Here is an 18,258-nt window from a genome sequence, read left to right as displayed (position 1 = left end):
TTAGCAGCCACAATTGGCAAGCGTGCTGCTACGCGCAGGAAGCACCCTCCTCCCACCTCTACACTTGATTTAGAAACAGTACAAGTCTTCCCTTAAGATTCTCAAACCTATGTCGGAAAGATCTGCCTTGCGCCGAGTTCACAATAATCCCACTGCACATTCCCATTCTTTACGTGCAGTCGGCTGCTACTGGTGTTGCTAGTTGTGACTGCTGATGACAGATGCCGTAGCAATCAATTCATGGAGTGAGTTGTATGTTTTGCGATAGTCTGCCTCTGACAAGCAAGCAGAGGTGACATAGGCGCGAACACAGGAAGCTTGCAGCCCCTCGCTGCCTGCAGACACCGAGCAGCCACACTAGGAGGGCGGCCTAAGTCGTAGGCGAAATGTGCTCATTCGCTTGTGTGCGACGTCAAGCTCTAAATAAGGCTGTCACTAGCGTGAGCGTTGCGTAATGTCGGAAAAGTCGCCTGTATGGGGGAGTGCCATGTTTGGGGAGCGTTTCATAGTATGCGCAGTGCTATGGAGACGCGGAAACTTGTTGTGGCCCAGTGTTTTGCAGTTGGACGACAAGAGTGGTACACGGTAGTAAAGTGCGAGGCAGTGAGTTGGCATGAACAGTCGAGTGCACATTGGGGCTTGAGATGTGCTTGTTACCTCAGGTGCTGCGTGATTGTCGACAAGGAGTGAAAACGGAGCAATTTGTGACTGTCCTTTCAATTTTAGACGTTAAATACAGACGGAATTTGTAGTCGTAATACTAGAGCATCGAAACTACTTGGAACTCTTGTGTATATGAACGTGTCCGCGCCTTTGTACACTGGTCCCTTCACCCCTACAGACCAACCAACCATCATGTCCGTGCACATCAGAGTAGGAAAGAATGGAAAACAGGGCAGTTTTGTTGCGCTTGGGGGCGTAGCTCAGTTGGTAGAGCGTTCGCTTTGCATGTGAAAGGTCCCGGGTTCAAGCCCCGGCGCCTCCATGTTTTGTGGACAGTGCATGGTAGGTGTTGGTCGCGGCGAGCCTTAAGACACGCAAGACGTTGCAAAGCCAGCGTCACAGACTCATATGATGTATACTGACGTAAGGAGAGCAAGACGTAAATGTGAGGACCGGCTGTTGTCGAGGTGTCAAGATGGTAGAGCGCTCGCTTAGCATGCGAGAGGTACTGGGATCGATACCCAGCGCCTCCAGAATTTTTAACACACCTACATGCGCACACTGCCACGCAAGTGGGATAATTCACAGCCAGCGAATGTGTCAAGGCAGATACGAGCGAACGATTAGCAGCCACAACTGGCAAGCGTGATGTTACGCGCAGGAAGCACCCTCCTCCCACCGCTACACTGAATTTAGAAACAGTACAAGTCTGCCCTTAAGATTCTCAAACCTATGTCGGAAAGATCTGCCTTGCGCCGAGTTCACAAAAATCCCACTGCACATTCCCATTCTTTACGTGCAGTCGGCTGCTACTGGTGTTGCTAGTTGTGACTGCTGATGACAGATGCCGTAGCAATCAATTCATGGAGTGAGTTGTATGTTTTGCGATACTCTGTCTCTGACAAGCAAGCAGAGGTGACACAGGCGCGAACACGGGAAGCTTGCAGCCCCTCGCTGCCTGCAGACACCGAGCAGCCACACTAGGTGGGCGGCCTAAGCCGTAGGCGAAATGTGCTCACTCGCTTGGGCGTGACGTCAAGCTCTAAATAAGGCTTTCACTAGCGTGAGCGTTGCGTGAGCGTCGTGGAAGGTCGGAAAAGTCGTCTGCATGGGTGAGTGCCATGTTTGGGGAGCGTTTCGTAGTTTGCGCAGTGCAATGGAGACGCGGAAACGTGTTGTGGCCCAGTGTTTTGCAGTTGGACGACAAGAGTGGTACACAGTAGTAAAGTGCGAGGCAGTGAGTTGGCATGAACAGTCGAGTGCACAATTGGGCTTCAGATGTGCTTGTTACCTCTGGCGCGGTGTGATTGTCGACAAGGTTTGTGACTGTCCTTTCAAAAAATGGCTCTGAGCACTATGGGACTCAACTGCTGTGGTCATCAGTCGACTGTCCTTTCAATTTAAGACGTTAAATACAGACGTAATTTGTAGTCGTAATACCAGAGCATCGAAACTACTTGGAACTCTTGTGTATATGAACTTGACCGCGCCTTTGTACACTGGTCCCTTCACCCCTACAAACCAACCAACCATCAGGTCCGTGCACATCAGAGTAGCAAAGAATGGAAAACAGCGCAGCTTTGTTGCGCTTGGGGGCGTAGCTCAGTTGGTAGAGCGTTCGCTTTGCATGTGAAAGGTCCCGGGTTCAAGCCCCGGCGCCTCCATGTTTTGTGGACAGTGCATGGTAAGTGTTGGTCGCGGCGAGCCTAAAGACACGCAAGATGTTGCAAAGCCAGCGTCACAGCTCATGTGATGTATACTGACGTAAGGAGAGCAAGACGTAAATGTGAGGACCGGCTGTTGTCGAGGTGTCATCGAGTGCAAATCTGTCTTAGGTATAACGGCCTAACCTCAAAGAAGTCTAGAGAGTGGACAACACGTTCGTCTTACTCAGAGCGGTGGCCGAACGCTATTTTCGACGTTGTGCGCGCCACTTTAATTTTGGCCAACTACGATTCGATACAGAATGCAGGAAACCTGAAAGACACCCTCACGGACACATTGAGAATAGTGTTTGTCTGCGGAATAATGGGAGTGCAAGGGGTCTGTGATATTGATATGGTTGTATGTAGCACTATTTGTCATCAGGGGGCGTAGCTCAGATGGTAGAGCGCTCGCTTAGCATGCGAGAGGTACTGGGATCGATACCCAGCGCCTCCAGAATTTTTAACACACCTACATGCGCACACTGCCACGCAAGTGGGATAATTCACAGCCAGCGAATGTGTCAAGGCAGATACGAGCGAACGATTAGCAGCCACAACTGGCAAGCGTGATGTTACGCGCAGGAAGCACCCTCCTCCCACCGCTACACTGAATTTAGAAACAGTACAAGTCTGCCCTTAAGATTCTCAAACCTATGTCGGAAAGATCTGCCTTGCGCCGAGTTCACAAAAATCCCACTGCACATTCCCATTCTTTACGTGCAGTCGGCTGCTACTGGTGTTGCTAGTTGTGACTGCTGATGACAGATGCCGTAGCAATCAATTCATGGAGTGAGTTGTATGTTTTGCGATACTCTGTCTCTGACAAGCAAGCAGAGGTGACACAGGCGCGAACACGGGAAGCTTGCAGCCCCTCGCTGCCTGCAGACACCGAGCAGCCACACTAGGTGGGCGGCCTAAGCCGTAGGCGAAATGTGCTCACTCGCTTGGGCGTGACGTCAAGCTCTAAATAAGGCTTTCACTAGCGTGAGCGTTGCGTGAGCGTCGTGGAAGGTCGGAAAAGTCGTCTGCATGGGTGAGTGCCATGTTTGGGGAGCGTTTCGTAGTTTGCGCAGTGCAATGGAGACGCGGAAACGTGTTGTGGCCCAGTGTTTTGCAGTTGGACGACAAGAGTGGTACACAGTAGTAAAGTGCGAGGCAGTGAGTTGGCATGAACAGTCGAGTGCACAATTGGGCTTCAGATGTGCTTGTTACCTCTGGCGCGGTGTGATTGTCGACAAGGTTTGTGACTGTCCTTTCAAAAAATGGCTCTGAGCACTATGGGACTCAACTGCTGTGGTCATCAGTCGACTGTCCTTTCAATTTAAGACGTTAAATACAGACGTAATTTGTAGTCGTAATACCAGAGCATCGAAACTACTTGGAACTCTTGTGTATATGAACTTGACCGCGCCTTTGTACACTGGTCCCTTCACCCCTACAAACCAACCAACCATCAGGTCCGTGCACATCAGAGTAGCAAAGAATGGAAAACAGCGCAGCTTTGTTGCGTTTGGGGGCGTAGCTCAGTTGGTAGAGCGTTCGCTTTGCATGTGAAAGGTCCCGGGTTCAAGCCCCGGCGCCTCCATGTTTTGTGGACAGTGCATGGTAAGTGTTGGTCGCGGCGAGCCTAAAGACACGCAAGATGTTGCAAAGCCAGCGTCACAGCTCATGTGATGTATACTGACGTAAGGAGAGCAAGACGTAAATGTGAGGACCGGCTGTTGTCGAGGTGTCATCGAGTGCAAATCTGTCTTAGGTATAACGGCCTAACCTCAAAGAAGTCTAGAGAGTGGACAACACGTTCGTCTTACTCAGAGCGGTGGCCGAACGCTATTTTCGACGTTGTGCGCGCCACTTTAATTTTGGCCAACTACGATTCGATACAGAATGTAGGAAACCTGAAAGACACCCTCACGGACACATTGAGAATAGTGTTTGTCTGCGGAATAATGGGAGTGCAAGGGGTCTGTGATATTGATATGGTTGTATGTAGCACTATTTGTCATCAGGGGGCGTAGCTCAGATGGTAGAGCGCTCGCTTAGCATGCGAGAGGTACTGGGATCGATACCCAGCGCCTCCAGAATTTTTAACACACCTACATGCGCACACTGCCACGCAAGTGGGATAATTCACAGCCAGCGAATGTGTCAAGGCAGATACGAGCGAACGATTAGCAGCCACAACTGGCAAGCGTGATGTTACGCGCAGGAAGCACCCTCCTCCCACCGCTACACTGAATTTAGAAACAGTACAAGTCTGCCCTTAAGATTCTCAAACCTATGTCGGAAAGATCTGCCTTGCGCCGAGTTCACAAAAATCCCACTGCACATTCCCATTCTTTACGTGCAGTCGGCTGCTACTGGTGTTGCTAGTTGTGACTGCTGATGACAGATGCCGTAGCAATCAATTCATGGAGTGAGTTGTATGTTTTGCGATACTCTGTCTCTGACAAGCAAGCAGAGGTGACACAGGCGCGAACACGGGAAGCTTGCAGCCCCTCGCTGCCTGCAGACACCGAGCAGCCACACTAGGTGGGCGGCCTAAGCCGTAGGCGAAATGTGCTCACTCGCTTGGGCGTGACGTCAAGCTCTAAATAAGGCTTTCACTAGCGTGAGCGTTGCGTGAGCGTCGTGGAAGGTCGGAAAAGTCGTCTGCATGGGTGAGTGCCATGTTTGGGGAGCGTTTCGCAGTTTGCGCAGTGCAATGGAGACGCGGAAACGTGTTGTGGCCCAGTGTTTTGCAGTTGGACGACAAGAGTGGTACACAGTAGTAAAGTGCGAGGCAGTGAGTTGGCATGAACAGTCGAGTGCACAATTGGGCTTCAGATGTGCTTGTTACCTCTGGCGCGGTGTGATTGTCGACAAGGTTTGTGACTGTCCTTTCAAAAAATGGCTCTGAGCACTATGGGACTCAACTGCTGTGGTCATCAGTCGACTGTCCTTTCAATTTAAGACGTTAAATACAGACGTAATTTGTAGTCGTAATACCAGAGCATCGAAACTACTTGGAACTCTTGTGTATATGAACTTGACCGCGCCTTTGTACACTGGTCCCTTCACCCCTACAAACCAACCAACCATCAGGTCCGTGCACATCAGAGTAGCAAAGAATGGAAAACAGCGCAGCTTTGTTGCGCTTGGGGGCGTAGCTCAGTTGGTAGAGCGTTCGCTTTGCATGTGAAAGGTCCCGGGTTCAAGCCCCGGCGCCTCCATGTTTTGTGGACAGTGCATGGTAAGTGTTGGTCGCGGCGAGCCTAAAGACACGCAAGATGTTGCAAAGCCAGCGTCACAGCTCATGTGATGTATACTGACGTAAGGAGAGCAAGACGTAAATGTGAGGACCGGCTGTTGTCGAGGTGTCATCGAGTGCAAATCTGTCTTAGGTATAACGGCCTAACCTCAAAGAAGTCTAGAGAGTGGACAACACGTTCGTCTTACTCAGAGCGGTGGCCGAACGCTATTTTCGACGTTGTGCGTGCCACTTTAATTTTGGCCAACTACGATTCGATACAGAATGCAGGAAACCTGAAAGACACCCTCACGGACACATAGAGAGTAGTGTTTGTCTGCGGAATAATGGGAGTGCAAGGGTCTGTGATATTGATATGGTTGTATGTAGCACTGTTCGTCATCAGGGGGCGTAGCTCAGATGGTAGAGCGCTCGCTTAGCATGCGAGAGGTACTGGGATCGATACCCAGCGCCTCCAGAATTTTTAACACACCAACATGCGCACACTGCCATGCAAGTGGAATAATTCACAGCCAGCGAACGTGTCAAGGCAGATACGAGCGAACAATTAGCAGCCACAATTGGCAAGCGTGCTGCTACGCGCAGGAAGCACCCTCCTCCCACCTCTACACTTGATTTAGAAACAGTACAAGTCTTCCCTTAAGATTCTCAAACCTATGTCGGAAAGATCTGCCTTGCGCCGAGTTCACAATAATCCCACTGCACATTCCCATTCTTTACGTGCAGTCGGCTGCTACTGGTGTTGCTAGTTGTGACTGCTGATGACAGATGCCGTAGCAATCAATTCATGGAGTGAGTTGTATGTTTTGCGATAGTCTGCCTCTGACAAGCAAGCAGAGGTGACACAGGCGCGAACACAGGAAGCTTGCAGCCCCTCGCTGCCTGCAGACACCGAGCAGCCACACTAGGAGGGCGGCCTAAGTCGTAGGCGAAATGTGCTCATTCGCTTGTGTGCGACGTCAAGCTCTAAATAAGGCTGTCACTAGCGTGAGCGTTGCGTGAGCGTCGTGCAAAGTCGGAAAAGTCGCCTGCATGGGGGAGTGCCATGTTTGGGGAGCGTTTCATAGTATGCGCAGTGCTATGGAGACGCGGAAACTTGTTGTGGCCCAGTGTTTTGCAGTTGGACAAGAGTGGTACACGGTAGTAAAGTGCGAGGCAGTGAGTTGGCATGAACAGTCGAGTGCACATTGGGGCTTGAGATGTGCTTGTTACCTCAGGTGCTGCGTGATTGTCGACAAGGAGTGAAAACGGAGCAATTTGTGACTGTCCTTTCAATTTTAGACGTTAAATACAGACGGAATTTGTAGTCGTAATACCAGAGCATCGAAACTACTTGGAACTCTTGTGTATATGAACGTGTCCGCGCCTTTGTACACTGGTCCCTTCACCCCTACAGACCAACCAACCATCATGTCCGTGCACATCAGAGTAGGAAAGAATGGAAAACAGGGCAGTTTTGTTGCGCTTGGGGGCGTAGCTCAGTTGGTGACAGTCAGCCGGCGGACGCGGTCGAGGTCGGACGTGCTGTGCTGCGCGCCGCGCCGTCGCTGTTTACGTGTGGTGAGTCACTGCGCTTGCTTCAGTGTCTACCAGTGTTTTGTGTGATCTGGAAATGAACTCGATTTCGTGATGTCTCAACCGAGTAGGAAAGACACACTGAAGTTTACTTTTGACAGAAACTTTGTCCGACCTAAATCTTTTGAAGTTGAGCAATGGTTAGAAGATGAAGTAAAGATAGGACTTGAGGATATAATCGGGATACATCTTTCGATTGTCAGTAGCACCGTTTTCGTTAAATTAGCTCGATCAGACATGTGTGAGAAAATAGTTGACTCTTGTGGTGGTATCCTAAAATTTAAACATAGCGATGGAAATGTGGGGGAAGTTGTTGTTTCGCATGCCGGCCTAGGAATACGGACTGTTCGACTTTTTGAACTTCCATTTGAAATAACCAGTGAACAGATCAACGCAGTGCTCTGTCCCTACGGTAAAATCATCAGCAATATTGCGGAACGTTGGTCTAGTGCACATAAATTCCCGGTTCTTAATGGGGTGCGGCAATTGAAAATCGAGCTGCAGAAGCACATCCCGTCTTATGTTAACGTATGCGGGTATCGTGCGATAGTAATGTACGATGATCAGCCTCGAACGTGTGCCGCATGCAATTCGACAGGTCACGTGCGTGCCGAATGCGTGCAGAGGCGAGTGGCGCAGCTGCCTGCCGGCGAGGCAGCCAGGCCCCCCGCGATGACAACACTGCCTGTGACGTACGTCGCCGTAGCGCGTGGGCTTTCGGCTGCATCCACGGTCACCGAAGTCAGTGAAAATACTGTTGTGCCTGCGCCAGTGACGCAAATGGGGACTGTTGCACCGCCGGAAGAGACCCCACCTAAACCCATAGAAGTATCGCCGTCCGTAGTAGTCACCGAAGAACAGGCATCCGACATGCAAACGGCTGCGCCCCAATCGGCCGCTGCTACTCCACGGGGGGAATCTCCAGCAGGTTCCGATCAAGGCCCACACAATCGTACGTCTCCCAGAAAAACTAAAAAACGGAGAGTTGCCCGCCAGGGTGCAGAACAGATTGCACCGGTTCTGCGCGAAAAGGCTAAACTGATAGGTGAACAACTCAGTGACAAAGCATCTGATAGCACAAACCATGATCATCCCTCAGCCAGTTTACCATCAGTCCGTGACGATGTCTCAGATGCTCTCCCTCTGAACCCCGAACAGTCAGCTCAACTCCGAACCGACTGTGATGTCCGCATGGTCAAACTCTATCCTGCTCCAGAGTCGGTCACGACCTCGACACAACCACCACCAACTAGTTGGGCGGACGATACAGAATCCACTGCCGAAGTAGACAGTATGGATACTTCCGACACGGTGACAGCCGTCACTTCAGTCTCCAAAGACGACGATGTTAACGAGAAAGATAACGCCTCGACAGAAACTGCCGCGCAAAAAGAACGCACGACTGATCCCTTTTCAACCGGAGACTATTTTTAACTCTGCCTTTAAAGTGACTGTCAATACATGTTTTGTTATCTGGAATTGCTTCAAAAGTGCCTTTACGACGTGACTTGTTTTTTACAACGTTATTTCTGTTTGATATCGGACTGATTTTAGGTATTGCTCCTGTTTAGTCCGCCACTATTCCGCCACAGGCCTATCGACTTGCTACTCTCAATATTAATAAGATACGTAGCGCTCTTAAACTGCAACATTTAAAAGACTTTTTATATGCAGCTGATGTAGACATTTTATTTGTACAAGAAGTAACAGAGATCAGACTTGATTGCATACCAGGTTATAATGTGATCACTACTCCTGGGGCCGGTTGCGAATTAGGTACAGCTTTTATTGTGAAGGAAGGTATCATTATTACCGACGTCACAAAACTGCCGAACAGTAGGGGCATTGCGGGCACTTTTTATAACAACAGACTAATTAATGTCTATGCCCCATCCGGTTCCAGTAATAGACGTCAAAGAGCAAAATTTTTTAAAGAAGAAATAGTTCCTCTCTTTGGCGTCCGCCACACCAATGTCATCTTCGGAGGCGACTTTAACTGTGTCATCAGTGCAAAGGACCAGACTCCCAATCTTAACAAATCAATTGAACTGGAACGAATTGTACGAGACTTGCGCTTAGTTGATTCTTGGGAGCTCAAGCATGGGGCAGCACCTGGGTTTACCCATATCACGACCCATTCGGCAAGCCGTCTTGATCGAATTTATGTCACACCCACTTTGAGGACTAACATTCTGCAGTCAGAAGTATGGCCAGTGGCGTTCTCCGATCATGCTGCATACATCTGTACTATAAGTCTAGACCGACAACGGACGTGTCGATATAGGGGCCTGTGGAAATTAAATGTTTCACATCTACAAGACTCGGCGTGTCAAGAAGCCTTCCTCAATACCTGGCGAGAATGTGAGCAACGATTTGCCTCTTATAATTCGGCCATTGATTGGTGGCTCAGGTGCGCCAAACCTAAAATTAGGTGGTGTTTCATGAACTACGCACGGGAAAAGAGCTTTTGGCTTCAACGGACGATTAATTTCTATTTTCATTGTCTGCGGGAACTGTATATGCTCGGTACTTCGGCTGTCGAGAATTGTCAACGAATTAAGAAAATCCAGGCCAAAATCCTAACCCTAAGGAGGACGCAGCTAGAAGGCTACAAAGTCAGGTCGCGGGTCCAGACTACTGTACACCAAGAACTCACCTCAGTCTACCATATGATCCAAGAAAGTAAGAACGGCTCCCGTAAAATACTGACGGAGTTAATTGCTGAGGACGGCGCAACGCTGACTACGCACAACGAGATTAAAGCGGCGGTGCTCAACTACTTCACCACCTTGATGTCAAATAAAGAAGTAAACGTGCAAGCGCAGGATGCTCTTTTGAATAATTTGCGCAACAGAGTCAGTCTCGTGGACGCGGAAAAGCTATTAGACGTGGCGACCGAAGAAGACGTGGAATATGTACTCTGGAAAAGTGCTAAGAATAAATCCCCCGGACCTGACGGAATTCCCGCCGAATTCTATCAAAAATTCTGGAACACCATAAAGGCGAAAATCACTTGCATCTGTAACGAACTTCTAGACCACAACAACGTGATCCCCGCCAGCTTCTGTGAAGGCATAATCGTTCTAATTAAAAAAACCTCAGGCAGAGCAAACGTAAAAAAATCTAAGACCGATAACGCTGCTCAACAGCGACTATAAAATATTTGCGAGACTTTTGGCCCAAAGGCTTAAATCTACAATGACCAGTATCATTGGCCCTTACCAGACCAGCGTGGGCAAGGATCGGAAAATTCAACAGACTTTGTGCGACTACCGTGATTTAATCTCTATTGCGGAAGTCTGTAAGCTGAAATGTGCCATCATGTCCTTGGACTTCGACAAAGCCTTTGACAGGGTAAACCACCAGTATCTCTTTCGTACCATGTCTGCGATGGGTTTTCCACCTGGGTTCGTCGCAATAATACAACAGATGGTAGCGACTAATTTATCCAGAGTCATCATCAATGGCCAGCCTACCCGAGCAATAGAGATAGCCAGTTCCGTCAGGCAGGGCTGCCCAATGTCCATGGCGCTTTTTGCGATTGCCATTGAGCCTTTGTTAGCTACCCTGACGCAAAGTTTACAGGGCATCGTCATACATGGATCCCGAGTAGTGTGCAAGGCGTATGCAGACGATGTCGGTTTCCTTGTACTAAATAGAACTGAAGTGGAGACCGCACTACAGATAGTCAGGCAATATGAGCAAGCGTCAGGTGCACAGCTAAACTGGACAAAGTCTGGAATATTCAATATTGGCCGCGGCCTAGGATCGCACCCTCACAGACCACTACGTCAGCTGAAGATCTTCAAGTGTCTTGGAATTGATTTTCAGAGTAATATTCGGCACACCATTGCAACCAACTATAGAAAGCTTCTACGGACTATTCGTGCCAGCATACGGGAACACAGAGTACGACAACTAAATGAAATTCAGAAAGTTATGGTCGCAAATGTATACCTCACCTCGAAACTCACTTATATCGCTCAAGTTTTACCAATGTCTGCACTCACTGCAAAACGAATTATGTCAGCGTTAGGACAGTTTGTCAGCCATCACCACATTTTTAAAGTTCAGTTTGACACCTTAACGCTTGCCACAAAAAATGGTGGCTTAAATCTTGTCGATGTTGGAAAGAAGGCGCAAGCTTTATACATATCAAAAACTTTCCACCAATGGAAACACTCAGCTGATAGTCTCGCTGCTCACCTGCTTACTGAGATAGCTCCGGCCGACCTCAGGCCACCTATCACGGTGCAACATATTCCAAACGGGCTTTACCACTTAAAATGGTTTTTACTGGAGTACAGTTGTGTACAAATAAGGATCCCCGAACAAGACATGAAGACAGTGAAACACGTGTACCAGGAACTCATGAAATATAAGAAGAAAAATAACATTGAAGAAAAATACAACCTTTACGACTGGAAGGTAATCTGGGAGAACATCCATTGTCCGTATTTGCCGTCAACAATGAAAGCCACTTGGTATTTCGCAGTTAACAGAAAGTTGGCAACTAACTCCAAACTACATAACATACACCTCGCAGAATCACCTTTGTGCACAACGTGTAATTTAATAGATACTGATGAACACAGGTTTGTGTGCGAAAACATAAAAGATATATGGGAATATATCACGAACAAGTTAGCACTCATCAGTAGAACATCGCCCAGATATATAACACCTGCTGCCTTTCTGACGCCGGACGATACCCCGTACCCACGGACGAGAAGGAACGCACTAAACTGGTTAAAAGCCGCTACTGTACATTACTTATTTACAAAAGAAGAAAAGAGTAAAGAAGACTTCTGGGTCTATCTTACAACTCAGCACCATATGCTAATGAAAACGAAAAACTATAAGGATAACTTCGCCAACTACCTGCTCAAAACTGTAACGTAAAATAAAAAAACAAAAAAAAAATAAAATAAAAATAAAAAATAAAAATAAAAAAAAAAGAGAGAGAGAGAGAGAGAGAGAGACTACCAGATCAATTGATTGAATTTCATGTTGACACGAACATTCAGCAGCTACTCACTCAAGATCAGACGGACCATCTATAAGGCGAATAATATGTCATGTTGACCGAACCACAAGTTACAAACACCACTGAAGTCATCGACTGGCAAGAGTTCAAGCTTCATTTCGTTAGAAGAAAAAAATTCAGTTTTCTGTTTTGAGCAATATTTTAGTTTTCCTTCAATTTCACAGAGTTCAGAACAAAGCATTTTAATTTTAGAAGAAATGAATTTTCAATTTTCTTTTAACTTCTTTGACGTTTTCTGTTAACACGAGGCAATGGAGCCGCGATAAATTTCAGTTACTATTTTCTTCATATAGATGCTTGTATCGTGAACGACGCATATAACCCACAACGTTTTCATTTTCCTTAAATTAAAGGCCTTTGATGCCGCGCCAACGAAGGCGACTTAATGGCGAGCAGAAGGACGGGCTATAAGGGGTGGATGGAGGCCCGAAAAAAAAAAAAAAAAAAAAAAAAAGTTGGTAGAGCGTTCGCTTTGCATGTGAAAGGTCCCGGGTTCAAGCCCCGGCGCCTCCATGTTTTGTGGACAGTGCATGGTAGGTGTTGGTCGCGGCGAGCCTTAAGACACGCAAGACGTTGCAAAGCCAGCGTCACAGACTCATATGATGTATACTGACGTAAGGAGAGCAAGACGTAAATGTGAGGACCGGCTGTTGTCGAGGTGTCAAATATGTCTTTGGTATAACGGCCTAACCTCAATGAAGTCTAGAGAGTGGACAACACGTTCGTCTTACTCAGAGCGGTGGCCGAACGCTATTTTCGACGTTGTGCGTGCCACTTTAATTTTGGCCAACTACGATTCGATACAGAATGCAGGAAACCTGAAGACACCCTCACGGACACATAGAGAGTAGTGTTTGTCTGCGGAATAATGGGAGTGCAAGGGTCTGTGATATTGATATGGTTGTATGTAGCACTGTTCGTCATCAGGGGGCGTAGCTCAGATGGTAGAGCGCTCGCTTAGCATGCGGGAGGTACTGGGATCGATACCCAGCGCCTCCAGAATTTTTAACACACCAACATGCGCACACTGCCATGCAAGTGGAATAATTCACAGCCAGCGAACGTGTCAAGGCAGATACGAGCGAACGATTAGCAGCCACAATTGGCAAGCGTGCTGCTACGCGCAGGAAGCACCCTCCTCCCACCTCTACACTTAATTTAGAAACAGTACAAGTCTTCCCTTAAGATTCTCAAACCTATGTCGGAAAGATCTGCCTTGCGCCGAGTTCACAATAATCCCACTGCTCATTCCCATTCTTTACGTGCAGTCGGCTGCTACTGGTGTTGCTAGTTGTGACTGCTGATGACAGATGCCGTAGCAATCAATTCATGGAGTGAGTTGTATGTTTTGCGATAGTCTGCCTCTGACAAGCAAGCAGAGGTGACATAGGCGCGAACACAGGAAGCTTGCAGCCCCTCGCTGCCTGCAGACACCGAGCAGCCACACTAGGAGGGCGGCCTAAGTCGTAGGCGAAATGTGCTCATTCGCTTGTGTGCGACGTCAAGCTCTAAATAAGGCTGTCACTAGCGTGAGCGTCGTGTAAAGTCGGAAAAGTCGCCTGCATGGGGGAGTGCCATGTTTGGGGAGCGTTTCATAGTATGCGCAGTGCTATGGAGACGCGGAAACTTGTTGTGGCCCAGTGTTTTGCAATTGGACGACAAGAGTGGTACACGGTAGTAAAGTGCGAGGCAGTGAGTTGGCATGAACAGTCGAGTGCACATTGGGGCTTGAGATGTGCTTGTTACCTCAGGTGCTGCGTGATTGTCGACAAGGAGTGAAAACGGAGCAATTTGTGACTGTCCTTTCAATTTTAGACGTTAAATACAGACGGAATTTGTAGTCGTAATACTAGAGCATCGAAACTACTTGGAACTCTTGTGTATATGAACGTGTCCGCGCCTTTGTACACTGGTCCCTTCACCCCTACAGACCAACCAACCATCATGTCCGTGCACATCAGAGTAGGAAAGAATGGAAAACAGGGCAGTTTTGTTGCGCTTGGGGGCGTAGCTCAGTTGGTAGAGCGTTCGCTTTGCATGTGAAAGGTCCCGGGTTCAAGCCCCGGCGCCTCCATGTTTTGTGGACAGTGCATGGTAAGTGTTGGTCGCGGCGAGCCTAAAGACACGCAAGATGTTGCAAAGCCAGCGTCACAGCTCATGTGATGTATACTGACGTATGGAGAGCAAGACGTAAATGTGAGGACCGGCTGTTGTCGAGGTGTCATCGAGTGCAAATCTGTCTTAGGTATAACGGCCTAACCTCAAAGAAGTCTAGAGAGTGGACAACACGTTCGTCTTACTCAGAGCGGTGGCCGAACGCTATTTTCGACGTTGTGCGCGCCACTTTAATTTTGGCCAACTACGATTCGATACAGAATGCAGGAAACCTGAAAGACACCCTCACGGACACATTGAGAATAGTGTTTGTCTGCGGAATAATGGGAGTGCAAGGGGTCTGTGATATTGATATGGTTGTATGTAGCACTATTTGTCATCAGGGGGCGTAGCTCAGATGGTAGAGCGCTCGCTTAGCATGCGAGAGGTACTGGGATCGATACCCAGCGCCTCCAGAATTTTTAACACACCTACATGCGCACACTGCCACGCAAGTGGGATAATTCACAGCCAGCGAATGTGTCAAGGCAGATACGAGCGAACGATTAGCAGCCACAACTGGCAAGCGTGATGTTACGCGCAGGAAGCACCCTCCTCCCACCGCTACACTGAATTTAGAAACAGTACAAGTCTGCCCTTAAGATTCTCAAACCTATGTCGGAAAGATCTGCCTTGCGCCGAGTTCACAAAAATCCCACTGCACATTCCCATTCTTTACGTGCAGTCGGCTGCTACTGGTGTTGCTAGTTGTGACTGCTGATGACAGATGCCGTAGCAATCAATTCATGGAGTGAGTTGTATGTTTTGCGATACTCTGTCTCTGACAAGCAAGCAGAGGTGACACAGGCGCGAACACGGGAAGCTTGCAGCCCCTCGCTGCCTGCAGACACCGAGCAGCCACACTAGGTGGGCGGCCTAAGCCGTAGGCGAAATGTGCTCACTCGCTTGGGCGTGACGTCAAGCTCTAAATAAGGCTTTCACTAGCGTGAGCGTTGCGTGAGCGTCGTGGAAGGTCGGAAAAGTCGTCTGCATGGGTGAGTGCCATGTTTGGGGAGCGTTTCGTAGTTTGCGCAGTGCAATGGAGACGCGGAAACGTGTTGTGGCCCAGTGTTTTGCAGTTGGACGACAAGAGTGGTACACAGTAGTAAAGTGCGAGGCAGTGAGTTGGCATGAACAGTCGAGTGCACAATTGGGCTTCAGATGTGCTTGTTACCTCTGGCGCGGTGTGATTGTCGACAAGGTTTGTGACTGTCCTTTCAAAAAATGGCTCTGAGCACTATGGGACTCAACTGCTGTGGTCATCAGTCGACTGTCCTTTCAATTTAAGACGTTAAATACAGACGTAATTTGTAGTCGTAATACCAGAGCATCGAAACTACTTGGAACTCTTGTGTATATGAACTTGACCGCGCCTTTGTACACTGGTCCCTTCACCCCTACAAACCAACCAACCATCAGGTCCGTGCACATCAGAGTAGCAAAGAATGGAAAACAGCGCAGCTTTGTTGCGCTTGGGGGCGTAGCTCAGTTGGTAGAGCGTTCGCTTTGCATGTGAAAGGTCCCGGGTTCAAGCCCCGGCGCCTCCATGTTTTGTGGACAGTGCATGGTAAGTGTTGGTCGCGGCGAGCCTAAAGACACGCAAGATGTTGCAAAGCCAGCGTCACAGCTCATGTGATGTATACTGACGTAAGGAGAGCAAGACGTAAATGTGAGGACCGGCTGTTGTCGAGGTGTCATCGAGTGCAAATCTGTCTTAGGTATAACGGCCTAACCTCAAAGAAGTCTAGAGAGTGGACAACACGTTCGTCTTACTCAGAGCGGTGGCCGAACGCTATTTTCGACGTTGTGCGTGCCACTTTAATTTTGGCCAACTACGATTCGATACAGAATGCAGGAAACCTGAAAGACACCCTCACGGACACATAGAGAGTAGTATTTGTCTGCGGAATAATGGGAGTGCAAGGGTCTGTGATATTGATATGGTTGTATGTAGCACTGTTCGTCATCAGGGGGCGTAGCTCAGATGGTAGAGCGCTCGCTTAGCATGCGAGAGGTACTGGGATCGATACCCAGCGCCTCCAGAACTTTTAACACACCAACATGCGCACACTGCCATGCAAGTGGAATAATTCACAGCCAGCGAACGTGTCAAGGCAGATACGAGCGAACGATTAGCAGTCACAACTGGCAAGCGTGATGTTACGCGCAGGAAGCACCCTCCTCCCACCGCTACACTGAATTTAGAAACAGTACAAGTCTGCCCTTAAGATTCTCAAACCTATGTCGGAAAGATCTGCCTTGCGCCGAGTTCACAAAAATCCCACTGCACATTCCCATTCTTTACGTGCAGTCGGCTGCTACTGGTGTTGCTAGTTGTGACTGCTGATGACAGATGCCGTAGCAATCAATTCATGGAGTGAGTTGTATGTTTTGCGATACTCTGTCTCTGACAAGCAAGCAGAGGTGACACAGGCGCGAACACGGGAAGCTTGCAGCCCCTCGCTGCCTGCAGACACCGAGCAGCCACACTAGGAGGGCGGCCTAAGTCGTAGGCGAAATGTGCTCATTCGCTTGTGTGCGACGTCAAGCTCTAAATAAGGCTGTCACTAGCGTGAGCGTCGTGTAAAGTCGGAAAAGTCGCCTGCATGGGGGAGTGCCATGTTTGGGGAGCGTTTCATAGTATGCGCAGTGCTATGGAGACGCGGAAACTTGTTGTGGCCCAGTGTTTTGCAGTTGGACAAGAGTGGTACACGGTAGTAAAGTGCGAGGCAGTGAGTTGGCATGAACAGTCGAGTGCACATTGGGGCTTGAGATGTGCTTGTTACCTCAGGTGCTGCGTGATTGTCGACAAGGAGTGAAAACGGAGCAATTTGTGACTGTCCTTTCAATTTTAGACGTTAAATACAGACGGAATTTGTAGTCGTAATACCAGAGCATCGAAACTACTTGGAACTCTTGTGTATATGAACGTGTCCGCGCCTTTGTACACTGGTCCCTTCACCCCTACAGACCAACCAACCATCATGTCCGTGCACATCAGAGTAGGAAAGAATGGAAAACAGGGCAGTTTTGTTGCGCTTGGGGGCGTAGCTCAGTTGGTAGAGCGTTCGCTTTGCATGTGAAAGGTCCCGGGTTCAAGCCCCGGCGCCTCCATGTTTTGTGGACAGTGCATGGTAGGTGTTGGTCGCGGCGAGCCTTAAGACACGCAAGACGTTGCAAAGCCAGCGTCACAGACTCATATGATGTATACTGACGTAAGGAGAGCAAGACGTAAATGTGAGGACCGGCTGTTGTCGAGGTGTCAAATATGTCTTTGGTATAACGGCCTAACCTCAATGAAGTCTAGAGAGTGGACAACACGTTCGTCTTACTCAGAGCGGTGGCCGAACGCTATTTTCGACGTTGTGCGTGCCACTTTAATTTTGGCCAACTACGATTCGATACAGAATGCAGGAAACCTGAAGACACCCTCACGGACACATAGAGAGTAGTGTTTGTCTGCGGAATAATGGGAGTGCAAGGGTCTGTGATATTGATATGGTTGTATGTAGCACTGTTCGTCATCAGGGGGCGTAGCTCAGATGGTAGAGCGCTCGCTTAGCATGCGGGAGGTACTGGGATCGATACCCAGCGCCTCCAGAATTTTTAACACACCAACATGCGCACACTGCCATGCAAGTGGAATAATTCACAGCCAGCGAACGTGTCAAGGCAGATACGAGCGAACGATTAGCAGCCACAATTGGCAAGCGTGCTGCTACGCGCAGGAAGCACCCTCCTCCCACCTCTACACTTAATTTAGAAACAGTACAAGTCTTCCCTTAAGATTCTCAAACCTATGTCGGAAAGATCTGCCTTGCGCCGAGTTCACAATAATCCCACTGCTCATTCCCATTCTTTAC

At 48.7% G+C, this 18,258-nt stretch overlaps 14 non-coding genes across 14 annotated transcripts; all 14 read left to right on the top strand.

Moving 5' to 3' along the window:
- Positions 1–912: 912 nt before the first annotated feature.
- Positions 913–985, top strand: Trnaa-ugc (transfer RNA alanine (anticodon UGC)). Its single transcript has one exon. It is a non-coding gene; the product is annotated as a tRNA-Ala (tRNA).
- A 1,269-nt stretch (positions 986–2,254) lies between these two features.
- On the top strand, positions 2,255–2,327 carry Trnaa-ugc (transfer RNA alanine (anticodon UGC)). The gene has a single exon. It is a non-coding gene; the product is annotated as a tRNA-Ala (tRNA).
- A 423-nt stretch (positions 2,328–2,750) lies between these two features.
- Trnaa-agc (transfer RNA alanine (anticodon AGC)) lies at positions 2,751–2,823 on the top strand. Its single transcript has one exon. It is a non-coding gene; the product is annotated as a tRNA-Ala (tRNA).
- Positions 2,824–3,881: 1,058 nt separating this feature from the next.
- Trnaa-ugc (transfer RNA alanine (anticodon UGC)) lies at positions 3,882–3,954 on the top strand. The gene has a single exon. It is a non-coding gene; the product is annotated as a tRNA-Ala (tRNA).
- A 423-nt stretch (positions 3,955–4,377) lies between these two features.
- Positions 4,378–4,450, top strand: Trnaa-agc (transfer RNA alanine (anticodon AGC)). The gene has a single exon. It is a non-coding gene; the product is annotated as a tRNA-Ala (tRNA).
- Positions 4,451–5,508: 1,058 nt separating this feature from the next.
- Trnaa-ugc (transfer RNA alanine (anticodon UGC)) lies at positions 5,509–5,581 on the top strand. The gene has a single exon. It is a non-coding gene; the product is annotated as a tRNA-Ala (tRNA).
- Positions 5,582–6,003: 422 nt separating this feature from the next.
- Trnaa-agc (transfer RNA alanine (anticodon AGC)) lies at positions 6,004–6,076 on the top strand. The gene has a single exon. It is a non-coding gene; the product is annotated as a tRNA-Ala (tRNA).
- Positions 6,077–13,167: 7,091 nt separating this feature from the next.
- On the top strand, positions 13,168–13,240 carry Trnaa-agc (transfer RNA alanine (anticodon AGC)). Its single transcript has one exon. It is a non-coding gene; the product is annotated as a tRNA-Ala (tRNA).
- A 1,002-nt stretch (positions 13,241–14,242) lies between these two features.
- On the top strand, positions 14,243–14,315 carry Trnaa-ugc (transfer RNA alanine (anticodon UGC)). The gene has a single exon. It is a non-coding gene; the product is annotated as a tRNA-Ala (tRNA).
- Positions 14,316–14,738: 423 nt separating this feature from the next.
- On the top strand, positions 14,739–14,811 carry Trnaa-agc (transfer RNA alanine (anticodon AGC)). Its single transcript has one exon. It is a non-coding gene; the product is annotated as a tRNA-Ala (tRNA).
- A 1,058-nt stretch (positions 14,812–15,869) lies between these two features.
- Positions 15,870–15,942, top strand: Trnaa-ugc (transfer RNA alanine (anticodon UGC)). Its single transcript has one exon. It is a non-coding gene; the product is annotated as a tRNA-Ala (tRNA).
- A 422-nt stretch (positions 15,943–16,364) lies between these two features.
- Trnaa-agc (transfer RNA alanine (anticodon AGC)) lies at positions 16,365–16,437 on the top strand. The gene has a single exon. It is a non-coding gene; the product is annotated as a tRNA-Ala (tRNA).
- Positions 16,438–17,436: 999 nt separating this feature from the next.
- Positions 17,437–17,509, top strand: Trnaa-ugc (transfer RNA alanine (anticodon UGC)). Its single transcript has one exon. It is a non-coding gene; the product is annotated as a tRNA-Ala (tRNA).
- A 413-nt stretch (positions 17,510–17,922) lies between these two features.
- Positions 17,923–17,995, top strand: Trnaa-agc (transfer RNA alanine (anticodon AGC)). Its single transcript has one exon. It is a non-coding gene; the product is annotated as a tRNA-Ala (tRNA).
- Positions 17,996–18,258: the final 263 nt, after the last annotated feature.

Source organism: Schistocerca nitens, chromosome 10, assembly GCF_023898315.1.
Source record: "Schistocerca nitens isolate TAMUIC-IGC-003100 chromosome 10, iqSchNite1.1, whole genome shotgun sequence".
Classification (NCBI taxonomy): Eukaryota; Metazoa; Arthropoda; class Insecta; order Orthoptera; family Acrididae; genus Schistocerca; species Schistocerca nitens.
The sequence above is the reverse complement of the archived record's forward strand: the minus strand, read 5'-3'. Positions and strand labels throughout refer to the sequence as shown.